A 9,471-nucleotide genomic window follows, 5' to 3' on the forward strand; every position below is an offset into this window, starting at 1 on the left:
GTCCCTCAGATCTGGGGGGGGGTACACCACTCTCTCAGCTCTGTCTGGTAGCTACAGCTCCTCTGGGGCATCAACCCAAGCCCCCCCACTCCATCCTCTCTTTTTTATAGCACTAGCTTTCACTTCGCTGCATACCTTGCATTTCAGCAGACTTTGTTTTGTGACTGGCCATTGAAAGGTAAACATGGGCTTGTTTAAATGTGAGCCGATGATCTCACCTGGTTTTACTCTGAATTGCCAGTTCTGTATATTTTTGTACAAAACAGTGTTCAGTCAGGTAGGCCTCCACCTCTAATCTGAACAAGTTACTAATTGCAACAATTACCCAAAATAGAAGTTGACTAACTATAATAGATGTGGTGGTGCTGTGGACGTGGTGGCGCTGCGAGTTAAACCATAGAAGCCTCTATGCTGCCAGGTCAGAAGACCAGCAATTGTAAGATCGAATCCGTGATGGAGTGAGCTCCTGTCGCTTGTCCCAGCTCCTGCCAACCTAGCAGTTCGAAAGCATGCAAATACAAGTAGATAAATAGGTACTGCCATGATGGGAAGGTAACAGCCTTCTGTGTCTAGTCATACTGGCCATGGGACCATGGAAACTGTCCACAGAAAAACATTGGCTCTATGGCTTGGAAATGGGGATGAGCACCACCCCCTAGAGTCGGACACGACTGAACATTTGTCAAGGGGAACCTTTACCTTTACCTAACTATAATAGCTCTATGAGTATATGAACCTTCCATTTATGAAATCATATCCATGGCTGGTCCTACTATTAAGAATGGGCCAGTCACCTCAGGTAGCAGATATAGCAATACAGTATAGTGAGATAGTGATAAGAGAATGAATGAGAAAGCCTGACCTGAACGTATTCTCAAAGGCTTTCATGGTGGGGATCTGATGGTTGTTGTAGTTTTTTCAGGTTGTTTGGCCGTGTTCTGAAGCTTGTTCTTCTAATGTTTCACCAGTTTCTGTGGCCGGCATCTTTAGAGGACAGGAGTCACAACTTTGTCTGTCCTCTGGTGGAGTTTTGTGGGATACTTGAGTATTTATAGCTGTGGGATCAGCTTTTGTCCTTTTCAGGAGATTATGATGATCAGTGTTTTTTGTTGTTGTTGTTGTTGTGGGTGTATTGTTGTGATAAGGGGGGAGATGATCTGTCACTGTGATTAATGGGTGGTCGTTAGCTGGTTTTTTGTGTGCAGTGATCACCGGTCCTTGTGGCTAGGTAGAGTTCATTGACCTTTTGCAGGCTGTATTTTTCAGTGCTGGGAGCCAGGCTTTGTTGAGTTTTAGACTTTCTTCTTTTTTGTTGAACCTCTGGTGGTGTTTGTGGATTTCAATGGCTTCCCTGTGCAGTCTAACATAACGACTGCTGGTGTTGTCCAGTACTTCTGTGTTCTGAAATAGAATTTCATGGCCAGCTTGTTTCAGGGTATATTCAGCTACTGCCAATTTTTCTGGTTGTTTTAGTCTGCAGTGTCTCTCGCATTCTTTGATTCTGGTGTGGATGCTGTGTTTTGTGGTTCCAATATATACCTGGCCACAACTGCAAGGTATCCGGTATATTCCTGCAGTAGTGAGGGGTCCCTTTGCTGACTGTAACATTTGTTGTATTTTTGTGATGGGCCTGAATAGTGTTTGTAGGTTGTGTTTTTTTCAAAAGCTTCCCCATGCTGTCTGTGACCCCTTTAATGTATGGCAGAAATACTTTATTTGTGGGTGGCTGTTTTTCCTCTTCAGTTTGGTGTTGTTTTCTTGGTTTGATGGCTCTTGTGATTTCATTCTTGGAATAGTCATTTGCCTGTTGCCTGTAACCATTCAGATGGTTGAGTTTGGTGCTGAGAAACTGTGCTTCACAGTTGCGATTTGCATGGTCTAACAGTGTTTTGATTATGCCTCTTTTTTGTCATGGGTGGTGGTTGAAGTTTTTGTGTAGGTACTGGTCTGTGTGGGTGGGTTTTCTGTAGACCTTGTGTCCCAATAGGAGGTCAAGTTTGCATATTACCATGACATCTAAGAAAGGGAGTTGGCCCTCATATTTCTTTTTCCATGGTGAATTGCATATTTGGGTGGATGCTATTGAGATGGTTTATAAATTCTTCCTGTGTTTCTTCACCATGGTTCCAAATTGCGAAGGTGTCATCCACATATCGGAAGCAGACTGTAGGTGTGAAGGGTGCCGAAGCCAGGGCCTGTTTTTTGAAATGTTCCATGTAGACGTTTGCTATAACTGGGCTGAGGGGGCTCCCCATGGCCAGTCCATCTGTCTGTTCATAGAACTCCTTATCCCACTGAAAGTAGCTGGTCATTAGGCAGTGTTGGAAAAGGGCCTTGATGTCTTCTGGAAAGATCTGTTGGATGAGTGTCAGAGTGTCCTTTATCGGTACCTTGGTCAATGCTACGTCAAAGCTGATCAGTCTGTCCCTGGGGTTTGAGTTTTAGGATGCTGATCTTGTTTATGAAATGTCCTGAATCTTTAATGTAGGATGTTTGTCCAATGTGGGTCTGTAAGCGGGTGGATAGGTATTTTGCGAATTCGTATGTCAGGGAGCCGATGGCACTTACAATGGGCCTAAATGGGATTGAGTCTTTGTGGATTTGGGGGAGTCTGTATAATCTTAGTGGGAGAGCTTCTGTCTTGCAGATTTGTTGAAGGACGTTGGGGTGCTGGGAGGAACTCCTGATCAGCATATTTGTTTGTTTTATGATTTTGTTGGTTGGGTCCTGTTTCAGTTATCTGTAGGTGGTGGGGTCAAGAAGTTCCCTGATTTTGTCCTTGTATTCTTCTGTTTGCATGATTACTGTGGTGTTGCCTTTGTCTGCTGGCAGGATGATGATGTCAGGATCTGAGTTTAGGGACTTGATACCATTTCTCTCCTTTCTTGGTATGGGGATTTTACTTTTCGTAGGATCCTTGTCACTTCACCTCTTATTTCTTCTGCTTTTTCTTCTGGAAGATTATATAATGCTGATTCCATGTTGGCAATGATGTCTTCCACTGGAATTTTATTGGGTGTGACTGTGAAGTCTCCTCCTTTGGCTAAGACCGAGGTTTCTTCCGGGGAGAGTTGGCATCCAGATAGGTTGATGATGGTGCGCAAGGTGTCTAGTGTAGGTTTCGGTTGTTTAGCATTTGCTCAATTTCCGTTTTTGTCTGGCTGTGTGGTTCACCATTTCTTTTTCCATCTTTCTGTAGGAGAGGGTATCGACCTTGTCCCAATCATGACTTCTCATTTTTTGATAGACAATGATTTCCCACCTCCAATGTTAAAGAAAGATTCAGCTGTCAGCAAAGTATCTTTGGCTGACCTCATCAGACTGCTTTGGTTTTCCTAAGGGAACCTCCTCACAATCTGGTGCCCTCCAAATGCTGGGTTTCCATTTTTATCAACCCCAGCCAATAGTCAGGATTATATAACCCTAATATTCAAAAGTCCCAAAAATCTGGAAGGGATGAGACTGAGGAAGGCAAGCCAATGGTCTTGGGCAAAGACTTCATTCAGCTGTTTACTCTGAGATGCCAGAAACTGTATCTGGGAACCTCTGTATTCAAATGTCATACTAGCTGTACACTTGCTAAGGTTACTCTATGTGGGTTTTAAGGAAAATGGATTTCTAATTAACAGGCTCCTGCATCCTTTGTTAATGCTGTCAAAGCTGGAAGGGTTTGGGAGAGGGCTTCCACTGGGATCCCTAATGAAGCATGGCAAATATACTGCCACCAAACAGCTGCCTGGATTCCTTGAGGACCAATACAGCCATGCCATTTATAACCCAGTACATTAATTTGTTTACCTTGCATGCAGTTGAATTTGCCAGTTTAACATCCCTTTAAAAACATTGCTAAATGGATAATCAGTAGCCTGCACAATGATGATTCAGTTGTATTTTTAGAACCTTTCCCTTCTGTATTAACGCTGTTCCAGCTTCTCATGAAATCAAAACTGCAAACGGCTCTTGCACAATGGAGCTGTTTCCCCTGATGAAGTCAGAACAATTTGCTAAATGCACAAATTAAAATGCGAGATCAGCTCTTTTTACCTAGAACTGTACACTCAGAAATTAGGGATGTTACGTTTGCTCCTATCCAACGAGACATGGTGTTGGTCACGTTGTTCGCCTTTGTGTGGTTGATAGTTGAAGATAATTAAGAAGCATGAGAGGCCTGATCCAGCTTCAACATCCTGCGTTTTGTGGAAGGATGGGGACCTTTTAACTTTTGCCCTCACGGGAACTTTGCTCCCTCTGCACGAAGTAAGAAATGGTGTAAATCCGCTGCTGCGAATAACAGGCAAGGGAAATTTCAAATAGGATCACACCATGTGGGGAGTGGGCAGAGCCTTAATTAGCAATTTTGACACCTGGGGCACGTAGTAGCATCTCCCACCTGCTCTACCTCTCAAAGACTCTCAAACACACACAAAGAAAAGGGTGGTTTGTGCTTTCAAAGAAAGAGAACTGAACAGTGCTAGGATGGATTTCCATTTATTTTCCTCACACTCGTGATAAATTCACATTTAAGTTTCAGTGCCCTCCAAATTTTGATGCCTAGACAAAGGTCTAGTTACTCTGCTCTGCTTATGGCCAGGGTTTAAAATTCCACCATTCCACAGTACAGTCCCCATATTTTTTATTCTAGCGTTTGGGAAATAGTAGTACTTGTTGTTTTAAGGAATGTATTCTCACTACACATTCCAGTGTTAATCTGAGTAATTGGGTTTTGTTATTTATTATAGTGTTTCGAAAGTACCTCTATTTTGTTCATTATTTTTTGTTCCTTTAAGAAAAAAAAGATGTTAGGATTGGTAAAGCAATGGAATAGAGCCTGAAAACTTATATTTAAAATGTGTGTAAAATACTTTAAATGCCTTTTAAAAGTAACTAGAAATTGTTACTTGTTATACTGTGCACCCACAAACACTTTTTCTCCAAGATCCCACTTCTCATTCCGCTTTCAAAAGGTAAACTCCACTGTGTCTTTAATTACCAGTGTCTTTGTGACCAATGCCTCATTATTTCTGAGCTCTTGTTTAATACATGTATATCATAACAACATGTCCAGATTAAGTTGCAAATAAGATGTCATTTGGGTCAACTTAAAACCTCAGTGTTAACATTTATTCCTCGGGAATGCTCCTAACGCAATTCACAGGAATTAGCAAAACCGAAATAATTCGGGATCTATTGCAATATGCTTGGTACTAAAGAATCCTCTGGGGTTAAATGCAAACTGATCTTCTTTAAAATACAGCATGTGTTCTTCCTCCAATCTGTTCCCCCTGCTCACTCTTGAATGCGAGCCAGCCGTTATGATAATTTAGACAGTCAGCTTAACAGATGTCACATCCAGACTGTGCTTTTGACTCCCATAAGCAGGAAAATGCTCCAGAGAGCCACTGAGGAGGAATAGCCAAAGTGAAGAAGGATTAACCTACTGATAAGCCATATTGGCCTTCTGGATTCTGCATCTTATACGAGGCAACACTGCAGAAAACACAGCAGGCCCTTTTTTTTAGAGTAGCACTTTCCCATCTGTTACCATATAGTAGATGTACATGTTATGTGCTGTAAGTGAAGGGGCTTTGCCTTCTGTTTTGTTCAGACTCTAATTCTATATACTTTCCTGGAAATAAAACCCACTGAACACCATGTGCCTTGCTTCTGAGTAGACACATGTAACAGTGTAGGTTAGACTCTTTCCTTTCACCTAGGTATATTCTTTAGTGAAACAAAAGACAATTAGAGGATAGCGGGATGTTTGTCTTCCAAGTTCTTAAAATGACATTAAAAAAGAAAAAGAAAAAGAGGGTGATGTAATTTCAGTCCTTGTGAAATAGCCTGATGGTTTTGAAGACTGGCAACATCTTCTTCTCAGAATAGGTGCCGGATGGAAAAGGAAGGAGCAGCTGCTCCTGCAACAACATGAGAGTTAACAGTAGGATTAGTAACATTCCATTCCCTGAGAGTCTGGGCCAAACCTGGGTTAGTGGGTGAGCCCTGGATATGTCACAGAAGCAACGGTTTTCTGCTTCTGAGCTACCAGGTTGGATATTTGTTGATAAACAAACAAGAATATGTTCAATATGCATTCCAAAATGGATTTTTGTGAGATTTTTAAAATTTATTTATTTATTTATTTATTTATTTATTTATTTATTTATTTATTTATTTATTTATTTATTTAATATCCCGCCTATCTGGTCAGTTAAGACCACTCTAGGCGGCTAACAGCATAAAATACTGTAGTATAAAAATTTTTAAATAGAAAAAAACTTTAGGAGAGGGAGGAAACAATAGGAAAGAGAAAGGAGAGGGTATCAGGAATTGTCAGCCTGCCAAAACATCCGAGAAGGCCCGATTTCTTGTCTTTACCTTCCGGGCCTCCCTCGGCGTTACGCTCCTCAGCCTCGCCTCCTGGCTTGCACGAGTGACACGGGTCGATCTTTAAAATTGGGCATGCAGAAACATGAAAGAACAAACTTCTAGGCAGAAATACATGGAGGTTCCACAGTTGGAGAAAAGATTGTTTTGTCTGTACCTCGCTTCTTTGTGCCCCCCCAAATCTCTACTTCAGATGTAGAGCCAAACATACATATAAAGAACTGTCTTTTCATGATACATTTAATAGAGCCTCGTGGTACAGTGGTTAAATTGCAGTATTGCAGTGAAGACTCTGTCCAGGCCCTCAGTTCACTCCTGAGCTCAAAGACCTGAGCTGGCTTCCATCCTTTTCGGGTCTGCAGATCGGCTGAGCCTCTGAGGAAGGTGGGGCACCCCTCACACTTGTGTGGGGGCACACATACTCTCAGGCGCATGTGTGAAGCAGTGACGGAGTGCGCACGTGTGCCAGCGCCAGCATGAGTGCTCCTCCACCCCTTCATGCACATGCAGGAGCACCTGCACGCCTGCCCATGGGCCCGCCCACCCCTTCGCACAGGCGCTCGGGTGCATGTGTGAAGGGATGGTGCTGACACATGCGCATGTGCGCAAAGCAGCTGTTGGGGGGAGTGTGGGGGGGGGTGGAGGTCTGTCTCCACAGCCTGGACCAGTTCAGGTCACAGACCAGCACCAGACCGCAGACCATTCAGATGGTTGAGTTTGGTGCTGAGAAACGACCTCTGTTGTAGCAGATGGTAAAAATATGTCAGGGGCAACATTCAGATTGTGAAACTTATTAACAATCAATAATGATTGCCTACCCTCACTTTCCTCTAAATGCTGAAACAACAGGACTGCTCTAATTATCTATCCTTCCCAAATTCTTTCAGAAACCTGCACCCACAAAAAAAAACCCACCAACTCTTTCCTTATTAGTTAGGTCAGTGGTTCCCAGCATCTAAAAGACCTCATAATTATGCTTTCTGTACCCTTACCAAATCAAAGGTTAACAACCAAAAGATGCAGCCAACACTGATGTGACATCTCTGCAGCCCTTTTCAGAGCTTGGGAAAGAACTCCGAAGATGAATGGTCCCAAATGGCCCACTGAAGCCTTCCTTCACTTGATTCAATTACCTTACCGCTGCTCCATTGTGATAAGCATGTCATTATATTCACTCTTGTTGGAGTGATTTTCTAAGCTCTCCCACCCATCATCACCCAATCTATTTTTCTACCAAATATCTTGGTAGTATAGGAATCAAGTGGTACAGACTTCTAAAACCTTAGGCTAGAGCACCAAAAATCAAAAAGACAAGGATATTGTTAAAGGAAGTTTAATGAAGTACCCCGTTACATTATTAATCTCAGAAAATATCCTATAACAAGAGAGTTACACTGTCCAAGCTATGACATGAAGTGTTGCACTCATGCTCAAATATTGTCAAAAGATGTGATTGCCTTACTCACAGATTTGATGGAAAGCAGAGAACCTGGCCTGGCTTCTAAATGAGCATCAGGCATTCTGCCCTGCCACAATCCTGTGTAAGTTGCTATGGGGTAATGCCCAGTGAACTAAAGGGGGCTTCCTTTGCATAGGCAAGCATTAGACTGCACAGCAAAAAGATCCATCAAACTGATTACTAGAAGGTTTTATCTGCTGTATGTATTTACTATTTATTTGTTTTACATCCTGTCTTTCTTCCAAACTGGGAGCTACAATGGCTCACATTTTTAATATTTAAATTTTTTTACCCTGTCTTTCTCCAAACAAAGGACCCAAGGAGGCTTACACCATTAAAACACAATATTAAAACTTAAAACTATGCATTATTCAAATATTAAAGGATTACAACATTACTGTATACTTAAAGTGTTAGTTAAAGCATTACTAAAACAGATTTAGAAGCAACAAAATGCAAACCACCTCATTTTGAAACCCATTCTAGACAATCAATCCCTAAGGAAAAGCTTCCCTGAAGAGCAAGGTCTTTGCCTCCTTGCAGAAGGACAGCAATAGCAAAAATTTTAAAAGGGATGCAAATAAAAACATAGGTTGTTGTATCAAAGGTCACTTGAACAAATTAAAATATTAAAGGCCAACAAAATCAATGCACATCAATTAATTTCGGCACCCATATACTCGAAGCCTCTTTCGTAGCAGCCAAACTGCAAATAATCCACTTGAAATAGAAGTATTTGACTGCCTGCAAGCACTGACCTTTAAACTCAGTTCTCATCTTTAAAAATCTAAATTCCATTTGGATTAAGAGCAGTATAATTTCTCCTTAGTCCTTATTATGTCTGTGATACACCTATGTAGTATATGTTCAGTATTTAGAAAAATGGATATAACATACAAACTAACCGTAATCATGCCCAGAGAATGAGAACAGCATGAAGACAGCATCTACTATCAAAACCAAAACACAATTGCATAGTGCATTTCCCCTCATTTGGGCTCAACTTTTATTTTATTGGCTTTTAGCTAATACAATAAACTTAAACTTGTTGTTTTAAATACAAAGGCTGAAATCCTGTTGTCCAGCTTCTTCCACATAAGGAAGAATATAATCAGCTGCAGTGATTTTTCTGAAATAAAAATTTTATGATGCTCACCCACCTCCAAAGGTCCTGCAGCTCCCCTGGGAATCCTTTCGTCATCATAAGGAAACCATTCAAGGCCAGAGGAGAGAGGGGAGATTCTAATTTCTGAAACCACCATCAGTAACTTCATCAGTCTTACATGCCGTAGGCTTAAGCAACAGGATTTCAGCCATAGAATAGTCGGCTCTTAACCTAAGAGATAATAATAGATCATTTTTTAAAAAAAGGCATAACATATTCAGCAAGCTAAGTTTAACACTTTGTGTGAAGGATGCTTTGGTTTCCTTCCCAAAGTGGAAGACCTGAGAAATGCTAGTCCTCCATCTATGGATCATTTTATTTACACAAACAAAAATATGTAAAGGTGTGCAGCCCGTGTTTTTCAGTCACCTCTCTCATTGTGCATCCACTTTCCTCTCTCACCCATCCACCCCTATAAACACTGAAAGGGAGCTTCGTTTTGTAACCCAATCCTCTTCATAAT

The 9,471-nt window shown here is 41.6% G+C and overlaps 1 long non-coding RNA gene across 1 annotated transcript; it reads right to left on the reverse strand.

Annotated features, from left to right (window-relative positions):
* Nucleotides 1-1,298: 1,298 nt before the first annotated feature.
* Nucleotides 1,299-9,163, reverse strand: LOC144588822 (uncharacterized). The gene is made up of 2 exons (XR_013544534.1): nt 9,004-9,163; nt 1,299-5,915 (listed from the first exon to the last, which is right to left on the reverse strand). It is a non-coding gene; the product is annotated as an uncharacterized LOC144588822 (long non-coding RNA).
* Between the last annotated feature and the right edge of the window lie 308 nt (nt 9,164-9,471).

This window comes from Pogona vitticeps, chromosome 4 (assembly GCF_051106095.1).
Source record: "Pogona vitticeps strain Pit_001003342236 chromosome 4, PviZW2.1, whole genome shotgun sequence".
Classification (NCBI taxonomy): Eukaryota; Metazoa; Chordata; class Lepidosauria; order Squamata; family Agamidae; genus Pogona; species Pogona vitticeps.